Source organism: Cervus elaphus, chromosome 27 (assembly GCF_910594005.1).
Source record: "Cervus elaphus chromosome 27, mCerEla1.1, whole genome shotgun sequence".
Classification (NCBI taxonomy): Eukaryota; Metazoa; Chordata; class Mammalia; order Artiodactyla; family Cervidae; genus Cervus; species Cervus elaphus.
The window spans coordinates 1,683,660-1,705,470 of NC_057841.1; positions in this window are offsets into that span (position 1 = coordinate 1,683,660).

The following is a 21,811-nucleotide window of genomic DNA, read 5'->3' on the forward strand; positions in this document are numbered from 1 at the left end:
CAAACTCAGGGTCCCTCTCACATACCTAGAGCTGACAGAAGCCTCCTCTTGAGGTGCTTGTGGTAAGGTGGTATTCCTCTGGAGTCGAAGCCAGGGACTAACCTTTCATCTCGAGTTGATTTTTGGTCCACGGAGCTCTTTCGTGTTGCTACAGTGACCTCAGGTTCCCTCTAGCCTTGAAACAGTGTTCTTGGGGTTTCTCTGGAATGCCATCAAGGAAATCAAGGCTCCTTTCCTGTCTGATGTGCAACACGGCATTGCTCTGCACGCAGTGCAGGGGAATCGGGCCTCATCTCGCGGCGAGGGGGAAGTCTCATGGTTTTTCTCGAGATGCGGAGGGAACCTGGGGTATATTCTCGAGTTACGATTGGGATGGCCCTTCCACACACGTGTTTGTTCAGCGACGTCAGGACTCCTGCCTAGTTGCGAGGGACAACTCGGGATTCTCCTCGAGGCTTGGCAGGGCAATTGAGACGCCTCTCCAGCTGAGGCGGGAGTCCAAGTGTCCCTTTCCATGTGCCACAGGAATCCTGGGACTCCTATCAAGTTTCACGAGGAGTCAGGCATCGTCTCCTTTGGAGGCACTGATCTCCGCGTCCCTCTGGAGTTTTCAAAGGATGTGAGGCCTCCGGTCGCGATGAGGTGGGGAACTAGGTCTTTCTCTGTGGCCTCCACAGGGGATTCAAACAACTTTTCCTCTTGGGAGATGCAAGACGAGCCTGCATTCAAGTCACTGCAGGGATATCCGGCCTTATTTCGAGTCAGGGCATCAGGGTGTCCATTCCACTTGAGGCCGCAAACTCAGGGTCCCTCTCACATACCTAGAGCTGAGAGAAGCCTCCTCTTGAGGTGCTTGTGGTAAGGTGGTATTCCTCTGGAGTCGAAGCCAGGGACTAACCTGTCATCTCGAGTTGATTTTTGGTCCCCGGAGCTCTTTCGTGTTGCTACATTCACCTCAGGATCCCTCTAGCCTTGAAACAGTGTTCTTGGGGTTTCTCTGGAGTGCCATCAAGGAAATCAAGGCTCCTTTCCTGTGTGATGTGCAACACGGCATTGTTCTGCACGCAGTGCAGGGGAATCGGGCCTCATCTCGCGGCGAGGGGGAAGCCTCATGGTTTTTCCCGAGTTGTGGCGGGAACCTTTGGTATATTCTCGAGTTACGACGGGGATGGCCCTTCCACACACGTGTTTGTTCAGCGACGTCAGGACTCCTGCCTAGTTGCGAGGGACAACTCGGGATTCTCCTCGAGGATTGGCAGGGCAATTGGGACGCCTCTCCAGCTGAGGTGGGAGACCAAGGGTCCCTTTCCACGTGCCACAGGAATCCTGGGACTCCTATCAAGATTCACGAGGAGTCAGGCATCGTCTCCTTTGGAGGCACTGATCTCCGCATCCCTCTGGAGTTTTCAAAGGATGTGAGGCCTCCGGTCGCGATGACGTGGGGAACTAGGTCTTTCTCTGTGGTCTCCACAGGGGATTCAGACATCCTTTCGTCTTGGGAGATGCAAGACGAGCCTGCATTCAAGTCACTGCAGGCATATCCGGCCTTATTTCGAGTCAGGGCATCGCGGTGTACATTCCACTCGAGGCCGCAAACTCAGGGTCCCTCTCACATACCTAGAGCTGAGAGAAGCCTCCTCTTGAGGTGCTTGTGGCAAGGTGCTATTCCTCTGGAGTCGAAGCCAGGGACTAACCTCTCATCTCGAGTTGATTTTTGGTCCATGGAGCTCTTTCGTGTTGCTACAGTGACCTCAGGATCCCTCGAGCCTTGAAACAGTGTTCTTGGGGTTTCTCTGGAGTGCCATCAAGGAAATCAAGGCGCCTTTCCTGTGTGATGTGCAACACGGCATTGCCCTGCAGGCAGTGCAGGGGAATCGGGCCTCATCTCGCGGCGAGGGGGAAACCTCATGGTTTCTCCCGAGTTGCGGCGGGAACCTTTGGTATATTCTCGAGTTACGACGGGGATGGCCCTTCCACACACGTGTTTGTTCAGCGACGTCAGGACTCCTGCCTAGTTGCGAGGGACAACTCGGGATTCTCCTCGAGGATTGGCAGGGCAATTGGGACGCCTCTCCAGCTGAGGCGGGAGACCAAGGGTCCCTTTCCACGTGCCACAGGAATCCTGGGACTCCTATCAAGATTCACGAGGAGTCAGGCATCGTCTCCTTTGGAGGCACTGATTTCCGCATCCCTCTGGAGTTTTCAAAGTATGTGAGGCCTCCCGTCGCGATGACGTGGGGAACTAGGTCTTTCTCTGTGGTCTCCACAGGGGATTCAGACATCCTTTCGTCTTGGGAGATGCAAGACGAGCCTGCATTCAAGTCACTGCAGGGATATCCGGCCTTATTTCGAATCAGGGCATCGCGGTGTACATTCCACTCGAGGCCGCAAACTCAGGGTCCCTCTCACATACCTAGAGCTGAGAGAAGCCTCCTCTTGAGGTGCTTGTGGTAAGGTGGTATTCCTCTGGAGTCGAAGCCAGGGACTAACCTCTCATTTCGAGTTGATTTTTGGTCCACGGAGCTCTTTCGTGTTGCTACAGTGACTTCAGGATCCCTCTAGCCTTGAAACAGTGTTCTTGGGCTTTCTCTGGAGTGCCATCAAGGAAATCAAGGCTCCTTTCCTGTATGATGTGCAACACGGCATTGCTCTGCACGCAGTGCCGGGGAATCGGGACACATCTGGCGGCGAGGGGGAAGTCTCATGGTTTTTCTCGAGTTGCGGCGGGAACCTGGGGTATATTCTCGAGTTACGACGGGGATGGCCCTTCCACACACGTGTTTGTTCAGCGACGTCAGGACTCCTGCCTAGTTGCGAGGAACAACTCGGGATTCTCCTCGAGGCTTGGTAGGGCAATTGGGACGCCTCTCCACCTGAGGAGGGAGACCAAGGGTCCCTTTCCACGTGCCACAGGAATCCTTGGACTCCTATTAAGTTTCACGAGGAGTCAGGCATCGTCTCCTTTGGAGGCACTGATCTCCGTGTCCCTCTGGAGTTTTCAAAGGATGTGAGGCCTCCGGTCACGATGAGGTGGGGAACTAGGTCTTTCTCTGTTGTCTCCACAGGGGATTCAGACATCCTTTCGTCTTGGGAGATGCAAGACGAGCCTGCATTCAAGTCACTGCAGGGATATCCAGCCTTATTTCGAGTCAGGGCATCGCGGTGTCCATTCCACTTGAGGCCGCAAACTCAGGGTCCCTCTCACATACCTAGAGCTGAGAGAAGCCTCCTCTTGAGGTGCTTGTGGTAAGGTGGTATTCCTCTGGAGTCGAAGCCAGGGACTAACCTCTCATCTCGAGTTGATTTTTGGTCCCCGGACCTCTTTCGTGTTGCTACAGTGACCTCAGGATCCCTCTAGCCTTGAAACAGTGTTCTTGGGGTTTCTCTGGAGTGCCATCAAGGAAATCAAGGCTCCTTTCCTGTGTGATGTGCAACACGGCATTGCTGTGCACGCAGTGCAGGGGAATCGGGCCTCATCTCGCGGCGAGGGGGAAGCCTCATGGTTTTTCCCGAGTTGCGGCGGGAACCTGGGGTACATTCTCGAGTTACGACGGGGATGGCACTTCTACACACGTGTTTGTCCAGCGACGGCAGGACTCCTGCCTAGTTGCGAGGGTCAACTCGGGATTCTCCTAGAGGCTTGGCAGGGCAATTGGGACGCCTCTCCAGCTGAGGCGGGAGACCAAGGGTCCCTTTGCACGTGCCACAGGAATCCTGGGACTCCTATCAAGTTTCACGAGGAGTCAGGCATCGTCTCCTTTGGAGGCACTGATCCCCGCGTCCCTCTGGAGTTTTCAAAGGATGTGAGGCCTCCGGTCGGGATGAGGTGGGGAACTAGGTCTTTCTCTGTGGTCTCCACAGGGGATTCAGACATCCTTTCGTCTTGGGAGATGCAAGACGAGCCTGCATTCAAGTCACTGCAGGAATATCCGGCCTTATTTCGAGTTAGGGCATCGCGGTGTCCATTCCACTTGAGGCCGCAAACTCAGGGTCCCTCTCACATACCTAGAGCTGAGAGAAGCCTCCTCTTGAGGTGCTTGTGGTAAGGTGGTATTCCTCTGGAGTCAAATCCAGGGACTAACCTGTCATCTCGAGTTGATTTGTGGTCCACGGAGCTCTTTCGTTTTGCTACAGTGACCTCAGGATCCCTCTAGCCTTGAAACAATGTTCGTGGGATTTTTCTGGAGTGCCATCAAGGAAATCAAGGCTCCTTTCCTTTGTGATGTTCAACACGGCATTGCTCTGCACGCAGTGCAGGGGAATCGGGCCTCATCTCGCGGCAAGGGGGAAGTCTCATGGTTTTTCTCGAGTTGCGGCGGGAACCTGGGGTATATTCTCGAGTTACGACGGGGATGGCCCTTCCACACACGTGTTTGTTCAGCGACGTAAGGACTCCTGCCTAGTTGCGAGGAACAACTCGGGATTCTCCTCGAGGCTTGGTAGGGCAATTGGGACGCCTCTCCAGCTGAGGCGGGGGACCAAGGGTCCCTTTCCACGTGCCACAGGGATCCTGGGACTCCTATCAAGTTTCACGAGGAGTCAGGCATCGTCTGCTTTGGAGGCACTGATCTCCGCGTCCCTCTGGAGTTTTCCAAGGATGTGAGGCCTCCTGTCGCGATGAGGTGGTTAACTAGGTCTTACTCTGTGGTCTCCACAGGGGATTCAGACATCCTTTCGTCTTGGGAGATGCAAGACGAGCCTGCATTCAAGTCACTGCAGGCATATCCGGCCTTATTTCGAGTCAGGGCATCGCGGTGTCCATTCCACTTGAGGCCGCAAACTCAGGGTCCCTCTCACATACCTAGAGCTGAGAGAAGCCTCCTCTTGAGGTGCTTGTGGTAAGGTGGTATTCCTCTGGAGTCGAAGCCAGGGACTAACCTGTCATCTCGAGTTGATTTTTTTTCCCCGGAGCTCTTTCCTCTTGCTACATTGACCTCAGGATCCCTCTAGCCTTGAAACAGTGTTCGTGGGGTTTCTCTGGAGTGCCATCAAGGAAACCAAGGCTCCTTTCCTGTGTGATGTGCAACACGGCATTGCTCTGCACGCAGTGCAGGGGAATCGGGCCTCATCTCGCGGCGAGGGGGAAGCCTCATGGTTTTTCCCCAGTTGCGGCGGGAACCTGTGGTATATTCTCGAGTTACGACGGGGATGGCCCTTCCACACACGTGTTTGTTCAGCGAAGTCAGGACTCCTGCCTAGTTGCGAGGGACAACTCGGGATTCTCCTCGAGGATTGGCAGGGCAATTGGGACGCCTCTCCAGCTGAGGCGGGAGAACAAGGGTCCCTTCCCACGTGCCACAGGAATCCTGGGACTCCTATCAAGATTCACGAGGAGTCAGGCATCGTCTCCTTTGGAGGCACTGATCTCTGCATCCCTCTGGAGTTTTCAAAGGATGTGAGGCCTCCGGTCGCGATGAGGTGGGGAACTCGGTCTTTCTCTGTGGTCTGCACAGGGGATTCAGACATCCTTTCGTCTTGGGAGATGCAAGACGAGCCTGCATTCAAGTCACTGCAGGGATATCCGGCCTTATTTCGAGTCAGGGCATCGCGGTGTCCATTCCACTTGAGGCCGCAAACTCAGGGTCCCTCTCACATACCTAGAGCTGAGAGAAGCCTCCTCTTGAGGTGCTTGTGGTAAGGTGGTATTCCTCTGGAGTCGAAGCCAGGGACTAACCTCTCATCTCGAGTTGATTTTTGGTCCACGGAGCTCTTTCGTGTTGCTACAGTGACCTCAGGATCCCTCTACCCTTGAAACAGTATTCTTGGGGTTTCTCTGGAATGCCATCAAGGAAATCAAGGCTCCTTTCCTGTGTGATGTTCAACACGGCATTGCTCTGCACGCAGTGCAGGGGAATCGGGCCTCATCTCGCGGAGAGGGGGAAGTCTCATGGTTTTTCTCGAGATGCGGAGGGAACCTGGGGTATATTCTCGTGTTACGATTGGGATGGCCCTTCCACACACGTGTTTGTTCAGCGACGTCAGGACTCCTGCCTAGTTGCGAGGGACAACTCGGGATTCTCCTCGAGGCTTGGCAAGGCAATTGAGACGCCTCTCCAGCTGAGGCGGGAGTCCAAGGGTCCCTTTCCATGTGCCACAGGAATCCTGGGACTCCTATCAAGTTTCACGAGGAGTCAGGCATCGTCTCCTTTGGAGGCACTGATCTCCGCGTCCCTCTGGAGTTTTCCAAGGATGTGAGGCCTTCGGTCGCGATGAGGTGGGGAACTAGGTCTTTCTCTGTGGCCTCCACAGGGGATTCAAACAACTTTTCCTCTTGGGAGATGCAAGACGAGCCTGCATTTAAGTCACTGCAGGGATATCCGGCCTTATTTCGAGTCAGGGCATCACGGTGTCCATTCCACTTGAGGCCGCAAACTCAGGGTCCCTGTCACATACCTAGAGCTGAGAGAAGCCTCCTCTTGAGGTGCATGTGGTAAGGTGCTATTCTTCTGGAGTCGAAGCCAGGGACTAACCTCTCACCTCGAGTTGATTTTTGGTCCACGGAGTTCTTTCATGTTGCTACAGTGACCTCAGGATCCCTCTAGCCTTGAAACAGTGTTCTCGGGCTTTCTCTGGAGTGCCATCAAGGAAATCAAGTCTCCTTTCCTGTGTGATGTGCAACACGGCATTGCTGTGCACGCAGTGCAGGGGAATCGGGCCTCATCTCGCGGCGAGGGGGAAGCCTCATGGTTTTCTCGAGTTGCCGCGGGAACCTGGGGTATATTCTCGAGTTACGATGGGGACGGCACTTCCACACACGTGTTTGTTCAGCGACGTCAGGACTCCTGCCTAGTTGCGAGGGACAATTCGGGATTCTCCTCGAGGCTTGGCAGGGCAATTGGGACGCCTCTCCAGCTGAGGCGGGAGACCAAGGGTCCCTTTCCCCGTGCCACAGGAATCCTGGGACTCCTATCAAGTTTCACGAGGAGTCAGGCATCGTCTCCTTTGGAGGCACTGATCTCCGCGTCCCTCTGGAGTTTTCAAAGGATGTGATGCCTCCGGTCGCGATGAGGTGGGGAACTAGGTCTTTCTCTGTGGTCTCCACAGGGGATTCAGACATCCTTTCGTCTTGGGAGATGCAAGACGAGCCTGCATTCAAGTCACTGCAGGCATATCCGGCCTTATTTCGAGTCAGGGCATCGCGGTGTCCATTCCACTTGAGGCCGCAAACTCAGGGTCCCTCTCACATACCTAGAGCTGAGAGAAGCCTCCTCTTGAGGTGTTTGTGGTAAGGTGGTATTCCTCTGGAGTTGAAGCCAGGGACTAACCTCTAATCTCGAGTTGATTTTTGGTCCACGGAACTCTTTGGTGTTGCTACAGTGACCTCAGGATCACTCTAGCCTTGAAACAGTGTTCTTGGGGTTTCTCTGGAGTGCCATCAAGGAAATCAAGGCTCCTTTCCTGTGTGATGTGCAACACGGCATTGCTCTGCATGCAGTGCAGGGGAATCGGGCCTCATTTCGCGGCGAGGGGGAAGTCTCATGGTTTTTCTCGAGTTGCGGCGGGAACCTGGGGTATATTCTCGAGTTACGACGGGGATGGCCCTTCCACACACGTGTTTGTTCAGCGACGTCAGGACTCCTGCCTAGTTGTGAGGGACAACTCGGGATTCTCCTCGAGGCTTGGCAGGGCAATTGGGACGCCTCTCCAGCTGAGGCGGGAGACCAAGGGTCCCTTTCCCCGTGCCACAGGAATCCTGGGACTCCTATCAAGTTTCACGAGGAGTCAGGCATCGTCTCCTTTGGAGGCACTGATCTCCGCGTCCCTCTGGAGTTTTCCAAGGATGTGAGGCCTCCGGTCGCGACGAGGTGGGGAACCAGGTCTTTCTCTGTTGTCTCCACAGGGGATTCAGACATCCTTTCGTCTTGGGAGATGCAAGACGAGCCTGCATTCAAGTCACTGCAGGGATATCCGGCCTTATTTCGAGTCAAGGCATTGCGGTGCCCATTCTACTTGAGGCCGCAAACTCATGGTCCCTCTCACATACCTAGAGCTGAAAGAAGCCTCCTCTTGTGGTGATTGTGCTAGGTGGTATTCCTCTGGAGTCAAAGCCAGGGACTAACCCCTCTTCTCGAGTTGATTTGTGGTCCACGGAGTTCTTTCGTTTTGCTACAGTGACCTCAGGATCCCTCTAGCCTTGAAACAATGTTCTTGGGCTTTCTCTGGAGTGCCATCAAGGAAATCAAGGCTCCTTTCCTTTGTGATGTTCAACACGGCATTGCTCTGCACGCAGTGCCGGGGAATCGGGCCTCATCTCGCGGCGAGGGGGAAGTCTCATGGTTTTTCTCGAGTTGCGGCGGGAACCTGGGGTATATTCTCGAATTACGACGGGGATGGCCCTTCCACACACGTGTTTGTTCAGCGACGTCAGGACTCCTGCCTAGTTGCGAGGGACAACTCGGGATTCTCCTCGAGGCTTGACAGGGCAATTGGGACGCTTCTCCAGCTGAGGCGGGAGACCAAGGGTCCCTTTCCACGTGGCACAGGAATCCTGGGACTCCTATCAAGTTTCACGAGGAGTCAGGCATCGTCTCCTTTGGAGGCACTGATCTCCGCGTCCCTCTGGAGTTTTCAAAGGATGTGAGGCCTCCTGTCGCGATGAGGTGGGGAACTAGGTCTTACTCTGTGGTCTCCACAGGGGATTCAGACATCCTTTCGTCTTGCGAGATGCAAGACGAGCCTGCATTCAAGTCACTGCAGGAGTATCCGGCCTTATTTCGAGTCAGGGCATCGCGGTGTCCATTCCACTTGAGGCCGCAAACTCAGGGTCCCTCTCACATACCTAGAGCTGACAGAAGCCTCCTCTTGAGGTGCTTGTGGTAAGGTGGTATTTCTCTGGAGTCGAAGCCAGGGACTAACCTCTCATCTCGAGTTGATTTTTGGTCCACGGAGCTCTTTCGTGTTGCTACAGTGACCTCAGGATCCCTCTACCCTTGAAACAGTATTCTTTGGGTTTCTCTGGAATGCCATCAAGGAAATCAAGGCTCCTTTCCTGTGTAATGTGCAACACGGCATTGCTCTGCATGCAGTGCAGGGGAATCGGGCCTCATTTCGCGGCAAGGGGGAAGTCTCATGGTTTTTCTCGAGTTGCGGCGGGAACCTGGGGTATATTCTCGAGTTACGACGGGGATGGCCCTTCCACACACGTGTTTGTTCAGCGACGTAAGGACTCCTGCCTAGTTGTGAGGGACAACTCGGGATTCTCCTCGAGGCTTGGCAGGGCAATTGGGACGCCTCTCCAGCTGAGGCGGGAGACCAAGGGTCCCTTTCCCCGTGCCACAGGAATCCTGGGACTCCTATCAAGTTTCACGAGGAGTCAGGCATCGTCTCCTTTGGAGGCACTGATCTCCGCGTCCCTCTGGAGTTTTCAAAGAATGTGATGCCTCCGGTCGCGATGAGGTGGGGAACTAGGTCTTTCTCTGTGGTCTCCACAGGGGATTCAGGAATCCTTTCGTCATGGGAGATGCAAGACGAGCCTGCATTCAAGTCACTGCAGGCATATCCGGCCTTATTTCGAGTCAGGGCATCGCGGTGTCCATTCCACTTGAGGCCGCAAACTCAGGGTCCCTCTCACATACCTAGAGCTGAGAGAAGCCTCCTCTTGAGGTGTTTGAGGTAAGGTGGTATTCCTCTGGAGTCGAAGCCAGGGACTAACCTCTAATCTCGAGTTGATTTTTGGTTCACGGAGCTCTTTGGTGTTGCTACAGTGACCTCAGGATCACTCTAGCCTTGAAACAGTGTTCTTGGGGTTTCTCTGGAGTGCCATCAAGGAAATCAAGGCTCCTTTCATGTTTGATGTGCAACACGGAATTGCTCTGCACGCAGTGCAGGGGAATCGGACCTCATCTTGCGGCGAGGGGAAAGTCTCATGGTTTTTCTCGAGTTGCGGCGGGAACCTGGAATATATTCTCGAGTTAAGACGGGGATGGCCCTTCCACACACGTGTTTGTTCAGCGACGTCAGGTCTCCTGCCTAGTTGCGAGGGACAACTCGGGATTCTCCTCGAGGCTTGCCAGGGCAACTGGGACGCCTCTCCAGCTGAGGCAGGAGACCAAGGGTCCCTTTCCACGTGCCACCGGAATCCTGGGACTCCTATCAAGTTTCACGAGGAGTCAGGCATCGTCTCCTTTGGAGGCACTGATCTCCGCGTCCCTCTGGAGTTTTCCAAGGATGTGAGGCCTCCGGTCGCGATGAGGTGGGGAACTAGGTCTTTCTCTGTGGCCTCCACAGGGGATTCAAACAACCTTTCCTCTTGGGAGATGCAAGACGAGCCTGCATTTAAGTCACTGCAGGGATATTCGGCCTTATTTCGAGTCAGGGCATCACGGTGTCCATTCCACTTGAGGCCGCAAACTCAGGGTCCCTGTCACATACCTAGAGCTGAGAGAAGCCTCCTCTTGAGGTGCTTGTGGTAAGGTGCTATTCTTCTGGAGTCGAAGCCAGGGACTAACCTCTCACCTCGAGTTGATTTTTGGTCCACGGAGTTCTTTCATGTTGCTGCAGTGACCTCAGGATCCCTCTATCCTTGAAACATTGTTCTCGGGCTTTCTCTGGAGTGCCATCAAGGAAATCAAGTCTCCTTTCCTGTGTGATGTGCAACACGGCATTGCTGTGCACGCAGTGCAGGGGAATCGGGCCTCATCTCGCGGCGAGGGGGAAGCCTCATGGTTTTTCTCGAGTTGCGGCGGGAACCTGGGGTATATTCTCGAGTTACGATGGGGATGGCCCTTCCACACACGTGTTTGTTCAGCGACGTCAGGACTCCTGCCTAGTTGCGAGGGACAATTCGGGATTCTCCTCGAGGCTTGGCAGGGCAATTGGGACGCCTCTCCAGCTGAGGCGTGAGACCAAGGGTACCTTTCCACGTGCCACAGGAATCCTGGCACTCCTATCAAGTTTCACGAGGAGTCAGGCATCGTCTCCTTTGGAGGCACTGATCTCCGCGTCCCTCTGGAGTTTTCAAAGGATGTGAGGCCTCCGGTCGCCATGAGGTGGGGAACTAGGTCTTTCTCTGTGGTCTCCACAGGGGATTCAGACATCATTTCGTCTTGGGAGATGCAAGACGAGCCTGCATTCAAGTCACTGCAGGGATATCCGGCCTTATTTCGAGTCAGGGCATCGCGGTGTCTATTCCACTTGAGGCCGCAAATTCAGGGTCCCTCTCACATACTTAGAGCTGACAGAAGCCTCCTCTTGAGGTGCTTGTGGTAAGGTGCTATTCCTCTGGAGTCGAAGCCAGGGACTAACCTCTCATCTCGAGTTGATTTTTGGTCCACGGAGCTCTTTCATTTTGCTACAGTGACCTCAGGATCCCTCGAGCCTTGAAACAGTGTTCTTGGGGTTTCTCTGGAGTGCCATCAAGGAAATCAAGGCTCCTTTCCTGTGTGATGTGCAACAAGGCATTGTTCTGCACGCAGTGCAGGGGAATCGGGCGTCATCTCGCGGCGAGAGGGAAGTCTCATGGTTTTTCTCGAGTTGCGGCGGGAACCTGGGGTATATTCTCGAGTTACGACGGGGATTGCCCTTCCACACACGTGTTTGTTCAGCGACGTAAGGACTCCTGCCTAGTTGTGACGGACAACTCGGGATTCTCCTCGAGGCTTGGCAGGGCAATTGGAACGCCTCTCCAGCTGAGGCGGGCGACCAAGGGTCCCTTTCCCCGTGCCACAGGAATCCTGGGACTCCTATCAAGTTTCACGAGGAGTCAGGCATCGTCTCCTTTGGAGGCACTGATCTCCGCGTCCCTCTGGAGTTTTCCAAGGATGTGAGGCCTCCGGTCGCGACGAGGTGGGGAACCAGGTCTTTCTCTGTTGTCTCCACAGGGGATTCAGACATCCTTTCGTCTTGGGAGATGCAAGACGAGCCTGCATTCAAGTCACTGCAGGGATATCCGGCCTTATTTCTAGTCAAGGCATTGCGGTGCCCATTCTACTTGAGGCCGCAAACTCATGGTCCCTCTCACATACCTAGAGCTGAAAGAAGCCTCCTCTTGTGGTGATTGTGCTAGGTGGTATTCCTCTGGAGTCAAAGCCAGGGACTAACCCCTCTTCTCGAGTTGATTTGTGGTCCACGGAGTTCTTTCGTTTTGCTACAGTGACCTCAGGATCCCTCTAGCCTTGAAACAATGTTCTTGGGCTTTCTCTGGAGTGCCATCAAGGAAATCAAGGCTCCTTTCCTTTGTGATGTTCAACACGGCATTGCTCTGCACGCAGTGCAGGGGAATCGGGCCTCATCTCGCGGCGAGGGGGAAGTCTCATGGTTTTTCTCGAGTTGCGGCGGGAACATGGGGTATATTCTCGAATTACGACGGGGATGGCCCTTCCACACACGTGTTTGTTCAGCGACGTCAGGACTCCTGCCTAGTTGCGAGGGACAACTCGGGATTCTCCTCGAGGCTTGGCAGGGCAATTGGGACGCTTCTCCAGCTGAGGCGGGAGACCAAGGGTCCCTTTCCACGTGCCACAGAATCCTAGGACTCCTATCAAGTTTCACGAGGAGTCAGGCATCGTCTCCTTTGGAGGCACTGATCTCCTCGTCCCTCCGGAGTTTTCAAAGGATGTGATGCCACCTGTCGCGATGAGGTGGGGAACTAGGTCTTTCTCTGTGGTCTCCACAGGGGATTCAGGCATCCTTTCGTCTTGGGAGATGCAAGACGAGCCTGCATTCAAGTCACGGCAGGGATATCCGGCCTTATTTCGAGTCAGGGCATCGCGGTGTCCATTCCACTTGAGGCCGCAAACTCAGGGTCCCTGTCACATACCTAGAGCTGAGAGAAGCCTCCTCTTGAGGTGCTTGTGGTAAGGTGCTATTCTTCTGGAGTCGAAGCCAGGGACTAACCTCTCACCTCGAGTTGATTTTTGGTCCACGGAGTTCTTTCATGTTGCTGCAGTGACCTCAGGATCGCTCTATCCTTGAAACAGTGTTCTCGGGCTTTCTCTGGAGTGCCATCAAGGAAATCAAGTCTCCTTTCCTGTGTGATGTGCAACACGGCATTGCTGTGCACGCAGTGCAGGGGAATCGGGCCTCATCTCGCGGCGAGGGGGAAGCCTCATGGTTTTTCTCGAGTTGCGGCGGGAACCTGGGGTATATTCTCGAGTTACGATGGGGATGGCCCTTCCACACACGTGTTTGTTCAGCGACGTCAGGACTCCTGCCTAGTTGCGAGGGACAATTCGGGATTCTCCTCGAGGCTTGGCAGGGCAATTGGGACGCCTCTCCAGCTGAGGCGGGAGACCAAGGGTCCCTTTCCACGTGCCACAGGAATCCTGGCACTCCTATCAAGTTTCACGAGGAGTCAGGCATCGTCTCCTTTGGAGGCACTGATCTCCGCGTCCCTCTGGAGTTTTCAAAGGATGTGAGGCCTCCGGTCGCCATGAGGTGGGGAACTAGGTCTTTCTCTGTGGTCTCCACAGGGGATTCAGACATCATTTCGTCTTGGGAGATGCAAGACGAGCCTGCATTCAAGTCACTGCAGGGATATCCGGCCTTATTTCGAGTCAGGGCATCGCGGTGTCCATTCCACTTGAGGCCGCAAATTCAGGGTCCCTCTCACATACTTAGAGCTGACAGAAGCCTCCTCTTGAGGTGCTTGTGGTAAGGTGCTATTCCTCTGGAGTCGAAGCCAGGGACTAACCTCTCATCTCGAGTTGATTTTTGGTCCACGGAGCTCTTTCGTTTTGCTACAGTGACCTCAGGATCCCTCGAGCCTTGAAACAGTGTTCTTGGGGTTTCTCTGGAGTGCCATCAAGGAAATCAAGGCTCCTTTCCTGTGTGATGTGCAACAAGGCATTGTTCTGCACGCAGTGCAGGGGAATCGGGCGTCATCTCGCGGCGAAGGGGAAGTCTCATGGTTTTTCTCGAGTTGCGGCGGGAACCTGGGGTATATTCTCGAGTTACGACGGGGATGGCCCTTCCACACACGTGTTTCTTCAGTGACGTCAGGACTGCTACCTAGTTGCGAGGGACAATTCTGGATTCTCCTCGAGGCTTGGCAGGGCAATTGGGACGCCTCTCCAGCTGAGGCGGGCGACTCAGGGTCCCTTTCCACGTGCCACAGGAATCCTGGGACTCCTATCAAGTTTCACGAGGAGTCAGGCATCGTCTCCTTTGAAGGCACTGATCTCCGTGTCCCTCTGGAGTTTTCAAACGATGTGAGGCCTCCGGTCACGATGAGGTGGGGAACTAGGTCTTTCTCTGTGGTCTCCACAGGGGATTCAGACATCCTTTCGTCTTGGGAGATGCAAGACGAGCCTGCATTCAAGTCACTGCAGGGATATCCAGCCTTATTTCGAGTCAGGGCATCGCGGTGTCCATTCCACTTGAGGCCGCAAACTCAGGGTCCCTCTCACATACCTAGAGCTGAGAGAAGCCTCCTCTTGAGGTGCTTGTGGTAAGGTGGTATTCCTCTGGAGTCGAAGCCAGGGACTAACCTCTCATCTCGAGTTGATTTTTGGTCCCCGGAGCTCTTTCAAGTTGCTACAGTGACCTCAGGATCCCTCTAGCCTTGAAACAGTGTTCTTGGGGTTTCTCTGGAGTGCCATCAAGGAAATCAAGGCTCCTTTCCTGTGTGATGTGCAACACGGCATTGCTCTGCACGCAGTGCAGGGGAATCGGGCCTCATCTCGCGGCGAGGGGGAAGCCTCATGGTTTTTCTCGAGTTGCGGCGGGAACCTGGGGTACATTCTCGAGTTACGACGGGGATGGCCCTTCTACACACGTGTTTGTCCAGCGACGGCAGGACTCCTGCCTAGTTGCGAGGGACAACTCGGGATTCTCCTCGAGGCTTGGCAGGGCAATTGGGACGCGTCTCCAGCTGAGGCGGGAGACCAAGGGTCCCTTTCCATGTGCCACAGGAATCCTGGGACTCCTATCAAGTTTCACGAGGAGTCAGGCATCGTCTCCTTTGGAGGCACTGATCTCCGCGTCCCTCTGGAGTTTTCAAAGGATGTGAGGCATCCGGTCGGGATGAGGTGGGGAACTAGGTCTTTCTCTGTGGTCTCCACAGGGGATTCAGACATCCTTTCGTCTTGAGAGATGCAAGATGAGCCTGCATTCAAGTCATTGCAGGGATATCCGGCCTTATTTCGAGTCAGGGCATCGCGGTGTCCATTCCACTTGAGGCCGCAAACTCAGGGTCCCTCTCACATACCTAGAGCTGAGAGAAGCCTCCTCTTGAGGTGCTTGTGGTAAGGTGGTATTCCTCTGGAGTCGAAGCCAGGGACTAACCTGTCATCTCGAGTTGATTTTTTTTTCCCCGGAGCTCTTTCCTCTTGCTACATTGACCTCAGGATCCCTCTAGCCTTGAAACAGTGTTCGTGGGGTTTCTCTGGAGTGCCATCAAGGAAACCAAGGCTCCTTTCCTGTGTGATGTGCAACACGGCATTGCTCTGCACGCAGTACAGGGGAATCGGGCCTCATCTCGCGGCGAGGGGGAAGCCTCATGGTTTTTGCCGAGTTGCGGCGGGAACCTGTGGTATATTCTCGAGTTACGACGGGGATGGCCCTTCCACACACGTGTTTGTTCAGCGAAGTCAGGACTCCTGCCTAGTTGCGAGGGACAACTCGGGATTCTCCTCGAGGATTGGCAGGGCAATTGGGACGCCTCTCCAGCTGAGGCGGGAGAACAAGGGTCCCTTCCCACGTGCCACAGGAATCCTGGGACTCCTATCAAGATTCACGAGGAGTCAGGCATCGTCTCCTTTGGAGGCACTGATCTCTGCATCCCTCTGGAGTTTTCAAAGGATGTGAGGCCTCCGGTCGCCATGACGTGGGGAACTAGGTCTTTCTCTGTGGTCTCCACAGGGGATTCAGACATCCTGTCGTCTTGGGAGATGCAAGACGAGCCTGCATTCAAGTCACTGCAGGCATATCCGGCCTTATTTCGAGTCAGGGCATCGCGGTGTACATTCCACTCGAGGCCGCAAACTCAGGGTCCCTCTCACATACCTAGAGCTGAGAGAAGCCTCCTCTTGAGGTGCTTGTGGTAAGGTGGTATTTCTCTGGAGTCGAAGCCAGGGACTAACCTCTCATCTCGAGTTGATTTTTGGTCCATGGAGCTCTTTCGTGTTGCTACAGTGACCTCAGGATCCCTCGAGCCTTGAAACAGTGTTCTTGGGCTTTCTCTGGAGTGCCATCAAGGAAATTAAGGCTCCTTTCCTGTGTGATGTTCAACACGGCATTGCTCTGCACGCAGTGCAGGGGAATCAGGCCTGATTTCGCGGCGATGGGGAAGTCTCATGGTTTTTCTTGAGTTGCGGCGGGAACCTGGAGCATATTCTCGAGTTACGACGGGGATGGCCCTTCCACACACGTGTTTGTTCAGCGACGTCAGGACTCCTGCCTAGTTGCGAGGGACAACTCGGGATTCTCCTCGAGGCTTGGCAGGGCAATTGGGACGCCTCTCCAGCTGAGGCGGGAGACCAAGGGTCCCTTTCCACGTGCCACAGGAATCCTGGGACTCCTATCAAGTTTCACGAGGAGTCAGACATCGTCTGCTTTGGAGGCACTGATCTCCGCGTCCCTCTGGAGTTTTCCAAGGATGTGAGGCCTCCGGTCGTGATGAGGTGGGGAACTAGGTCTTTCTCTGTGGTCTCCACAGGGGATTCAGACATCCTTTCGTCTTGGGAGATGCAAGACGAGCCTGCATTCAAGTCAGTGCAGGGATATCCAGCTTTATTTCGAGTCAGGGCATCGCGGTGTCCATTCCACTTGAGGCCGCAAACTCAGGGTCCCTCTCACATACCTAGAGCTGAGAGAAGCCTCCTCTTGAGGTGCTTGTGGTAAGGTGGTATTCCTCTGGAGTCGAAGCCAGGGACTAACCTCTCATCTCGAGTTGATTTTTGGTCCACGGAGCTCTTTCGTGTTGCTACAGTGACCTCAGGATCCCTCTAGCCTTGAAACAGTGTTCTTGGGCTTTCTCTGGAGTGCCATCAAGGAAATCAAGGCTCCTTTAGTGTGTGATGTGCAACACAGCATTGATCTGCACGCAGTGCAGGGGAATCGGGCCTCATCTCGCGGCGAGGGGGAAGTCTCATGGTTTTCCTCGAGTTGCGGCGGGAACCTGAGGTATATTCTCGAGTTACGACGGGGATGGCCCTTCCACACACGTGTTTGTTCAGCGACGTCAGGACTCCTGCCTAGTTGCGAGGAACAACTCGGGATTCTCCTCGAGGCTTGGTAGGGCAATTGGGACGCCGCTCCAGCTGAGGAGGGAGACCAAGAGTCCCTTTCCACGTGCCACAGGAATCCTGGGACTCCTATCAAGATTCACGAGGAGTCAGGCATCGTCTCCTTTGGAGGCACTGATCTCTGCATCCCTCTGGAGTTTTCAAAGGATGTGAGGCCTCCGGTCGCGATGAGGTGTGGAACTAAGTCTTTCTCTGTGGACTCCACAGGGGATTCAGACATCCTTTCGTCTTGGGAGATGCAAGACGAGCCTGCATTCAAGTCACTGCAGGCATATCCGGCCTTATTTCGCATCAGGGCATCGCGGTGTACATTCCACTCGAGGCCGCAAACTCAGGGTCCCTCTCACATACCTAGAGCTGAGAGAAGCCTCCTCTTGAGGTGCTTGTGGTAAGATGGTATTCCTCTGGAGTCGAAGCCAGGGACTAACCTCTCATTTCGAGTTGATTTTTGGTCCACGGAGCTCTTTCGTGTTGCTACAGTGACTTCAGGATCCCTCTAGCCTTGAAACAGTGTTCTTGGGCTTTCTCTGGAGTGCCATCAAGGAAATCAAGGCTCCTTTCCTGTATGATGTGCAACACGGCATTGCTCTGCACGCAGTGCCGGGGAATCGGGACACATCTGGCGGCGAGGGGGAAGTCTCATGGTTTTTCTCGAGTTGCGGCGGGAACCTGGGGTATATTCTCGAGTTTCGACGGGGATGGCCCTTCCACACACGTGTTTGTTCAGCGACGTCAGGACTCCTGCCTAGTTGCGAGGAACAACTCGGGATTCTCCTCGAGGCTTGGTAGGGCAATTGGGACGCCTCTCCACCTGAGGAGGGAGACCAAGGGTCCCTTTCCACGTGCCACAGGAATCCTTGGACTCCTATTAAGTTTCACGAGGAGTCAGGCATCGTCTCCTTTGGAGGCACTGATCTCCGTGTCCCTCTGTAGTTTTCAAAGGATGTTAGGCCTCCGGTCACGATGAGGTGGGGAACTAGGTCTTTCTCTGTGGTCTCCACAGGGGATTCAGACATCTTTTCGTCTTGGGAGATGCAAGACGAGCCTGCATTCAAGTCACTGCAGGGATATCCAGCCTTATTTCGAGTCAGGGCATCGCGGTGTCCATTCCACTTGAGGCCGCAAACTCAGGGTCCCTCTCACATACCTAGAGCTGAGAGAAGCCTCCTCTTGAGGTGCTTGTGGTAAGGTGGTATTCCTCTGGAGTCGAAGCCAGGGACTAACCTCTCATCTCGAGTTGATTTTTGGTCCCCGGACCTCTTTCGTGTTGCTACAGTGACCTCAGGATCCCTCTAGCCTTGAAACAGTGTTCTTGGGGTTTCTCTGGAGTGCCATCAAGGAAATCAAGGCTCCTTTCCTGTGTGATGTGCAACACGGCATTGCTCTGCATGCAGTGCAGGGGAATCGGGCCTCATCTCGTGGCGAGGGGGAAGCCTCATGGTTTTTCCCGAGTTGCGGCGGGAACCTGGGGTACATTCTCGAGTTACGACGGGGATGGCCCTTCTACACACGTGTTTGTCCAGCGACGGCAGGACTCCTGCCTAGTTGCGAGGGACAACTCGGGATTCTCCTCGAGGCTTGGCAGGGCAATTGGGACGCGTCTCCAGCTGAGGCGGGAGACCAAGTGTCCCTTTGCACGTGCCACAGGAATCCTGGGACTCCTATCAAGTTTCACGAGGAGTCAGGCATCGTCTCCTTTGGAGACACTGATCCCCGCGTCCCTCTGGAGTTTTCAAAGGATGTGAGGCCTCCGGTCGGGATGAGGTGGGGAACTAGGTCTTTCTCTGTGGTCTCCACAGGGGATTCAGACATCCTTTCGTCTTGAGAGATGCAAGACGAGCCTGCATTCAAGTCATTGCAGGGATATCCGGCCTTATTTCGAGTCAGGGCATCGCGGTGTCCATTCCACTTGAGGCCGCAAACTCAGGGTCCCTCTCACATACCTAGAGCTGACAGAAGCCTCCTCTTGAGGTGCTTGTGGTAAGGTGGTATTCCTCTGGAGTCGAAGCCAGGGACTAACCTGTCATCTCGAGTTGATTTTTGGTCCCCGGAGCTCTTTCGTCTTACTACATTGACCTCAGGATCCCTCTAGCCTTGAAACAGTGTTCTTGGGGTTTCTCTGGAGTGCCATCAAGGAAACCAAGGCTCCTTTCCTGTGTGATGTGCAACACGGCATTGCTCTGCACGCAGTGCAGGGGAATCGGGCCTCATCTCGCGGCGAGGGGGAAGCCTCATGGTTTTTCCCGAGTTGCGGCGGGAACCTTTGGTATATTCTCGAGTTACGACGGGGATGGCCCTTCCACACACGTGTTTGTTCAGCGAAGTCAGGACTCCTGCCTAGTTGCGAGGGTCAACTCGGGATTCTCCTCGAGGCTTGGCAGGGCAATTGGGACGCCTCTCCAGCTGAGGCGGGAGAACAAGGGTCCCTTTGCACGTGCCACAGGAATCCTGGGACTCCTATCAAGATTCACGAGGAGTCAGGCATCGTCTCCTTTGGAGGCACTGATCTCCGCATCCCTCTGGAGTTTTCAAAGGATTTGAGGCCTCCGGTCGCGATGACGTGGGGAACTAGGTCTTTCTCTGTGGTCTCCACAGGGGATTCAGACATCCTTTCGTCTTGGGAGATGCAAGACGAGCCTGCATTCAAGTCACTGCAGGCATATCCGGCCTTATTTCGAGTCAGGGCATCGCGGTGTACATTCCACTCGAGGCCGCAAACTCAGGGTCCCTCTCACATACCTAGAGCTGAGAGAAGCCTCCTCTTGAGGTGCTTGTGGTAAGGTGGTATTCCTCTGGAGTCGAAGCCAGGGACTAACCTCTCATCTCGAGTTGATTTTTGGTCCATGGAGCTGTTTCGTGTTGCTACAGTGACCTCAGGATCCCTCTAGCCTTGAAACAGTGTTCTTGGGCTTTCTCTGGAGTGCCATCAAGGAAATCAAGGCTCCTTTAGTGTGTGATGTGCAACACAGCATTGATCTGCACGCAGTGCAGGGGAATCGGGCCTCATCTCGCGGCGAGGGGGAAGTCTCATGGTTTTCCTCGAGTTGCGGCGGGAACCTGAGGTATATTCTCGAGTTACGACGGGGATGGCCCTTCCACACACGTGTTTGTTCAGCGACGTCAGGACTCCTGCCTAGTTGCGAGGGACAACTCGGGATTCTCCTCGAGGCTTGGTAGGGCATTTGGGACGCCTCTCCAGCTGAGGCGGGAGACCAAGAGTCCCTGTCCACGTGCCACAGGAATCCTTGGACTCCTATCAAGTTTCACGAGGAGTCAGGCATCCTCTCCTTTGGAGGCACTGATCTCCGCGTCCCTCTGGAATTTTCCAAGGATGTGAGGCCTCCTGTCGCGATGAGGTGGGGAACTAGGTCTTACTCTGTGGTCTCCACAGGGGATTCAGACATCCTTTCGTCTTGGGAGATGCAAGACGAGCCTGCATTCAAGTAACTGCAGGCATATCCGGCCTTATTTCGAGTCAGGGCATCGCGGTGTCCATTCCACTTGAGGCCGCAAACTCAGGGTCCCTCTCACATACCTAGAGCTGAGAGAAGCCTCCTCTTGAGGTGCTTGTGGTAAGGTGGTATTCCTCTGGAGTCGAAGCCAGGGACTAACCTCTCATTTCGAGTTGATTTTTGGTCCACGGAGCTCTTTCGTGTTGCTACAGTGACTTCAGGATCCCTCTAGCCTTGAAACAGTGTTCTTGGGCTTTCTCTGGAGTGCCATCAAGGAAATCAAGGCTCCTTTCCTGTATGATGTGCAACACGGCATTGCTTTGCACGCAGTGCCGGGGAATCGGGACACATCTGGCGGCGAGGGGGAAGTCTCATGGTTTTTCTCGAGTTGCGGCGGGAACCTGGGGTATATTCTCGAGTTACGACGGGGATGGCCCTTCCACACACGTGTTTGTTCAGCGACGTCAGGACTCCTGCCTAGTTGCGAGGAACAACTCGGGATTTTCCTCGAGGCTTGGTAGGGCAATTGGGACGCCTCTCCAGCTGAGGAGGGAGACCAAGGGTCCCTTTCCACGTGCCACAGGAATCCTTGGACTCCTATTAAGTTTCACGAGGAGTCAGGCATCGTCTCCTTTGGAGGCACTGATCTCCGTGTCCCTCTGGAGTTTTCAAAGGATGTGAGGCCTCCGGTCATGATGAGGTGGGGAACTAGGTCTTTCTCTGTGGTCTCCACAGGGGATTCAGACATCCTTTCGTCTTGAGAGATGCAAGATGAGCCTGCATTCAAGTCATTGCAGGGATATCCGGCCTTATTTCGAGTCAGGGCATCGCGGTGTCCATTCCACTTGAGGCCGCAAACTCAGGGTCCCTCTCACATACCTAGAGCTGAGAGAAGCCTCCTCTTGAGGTGCTTGTGGTAAGGTGGTATTCCTCTGGAGTCGAAGCCAGGGACTAACCTGTCATCTCGAGTTGATTTTTTTTCCCCGGAGCTCTTTCCTCTTGCTACATTGACCTCAGGATCCCTCTAGCCTTGAAACAGTGTTCGTGGGGTTTCTCTGGAGTGCCATCAAGGAAACCAAGGCTCCTTTCCTGTGTGATGTGCAACACGGCATTGCTCTGCACGCAGTACAGGGGAATCGGGCCTCATCTCGCGGCGAGGGGGAAGCCTCATGGTTT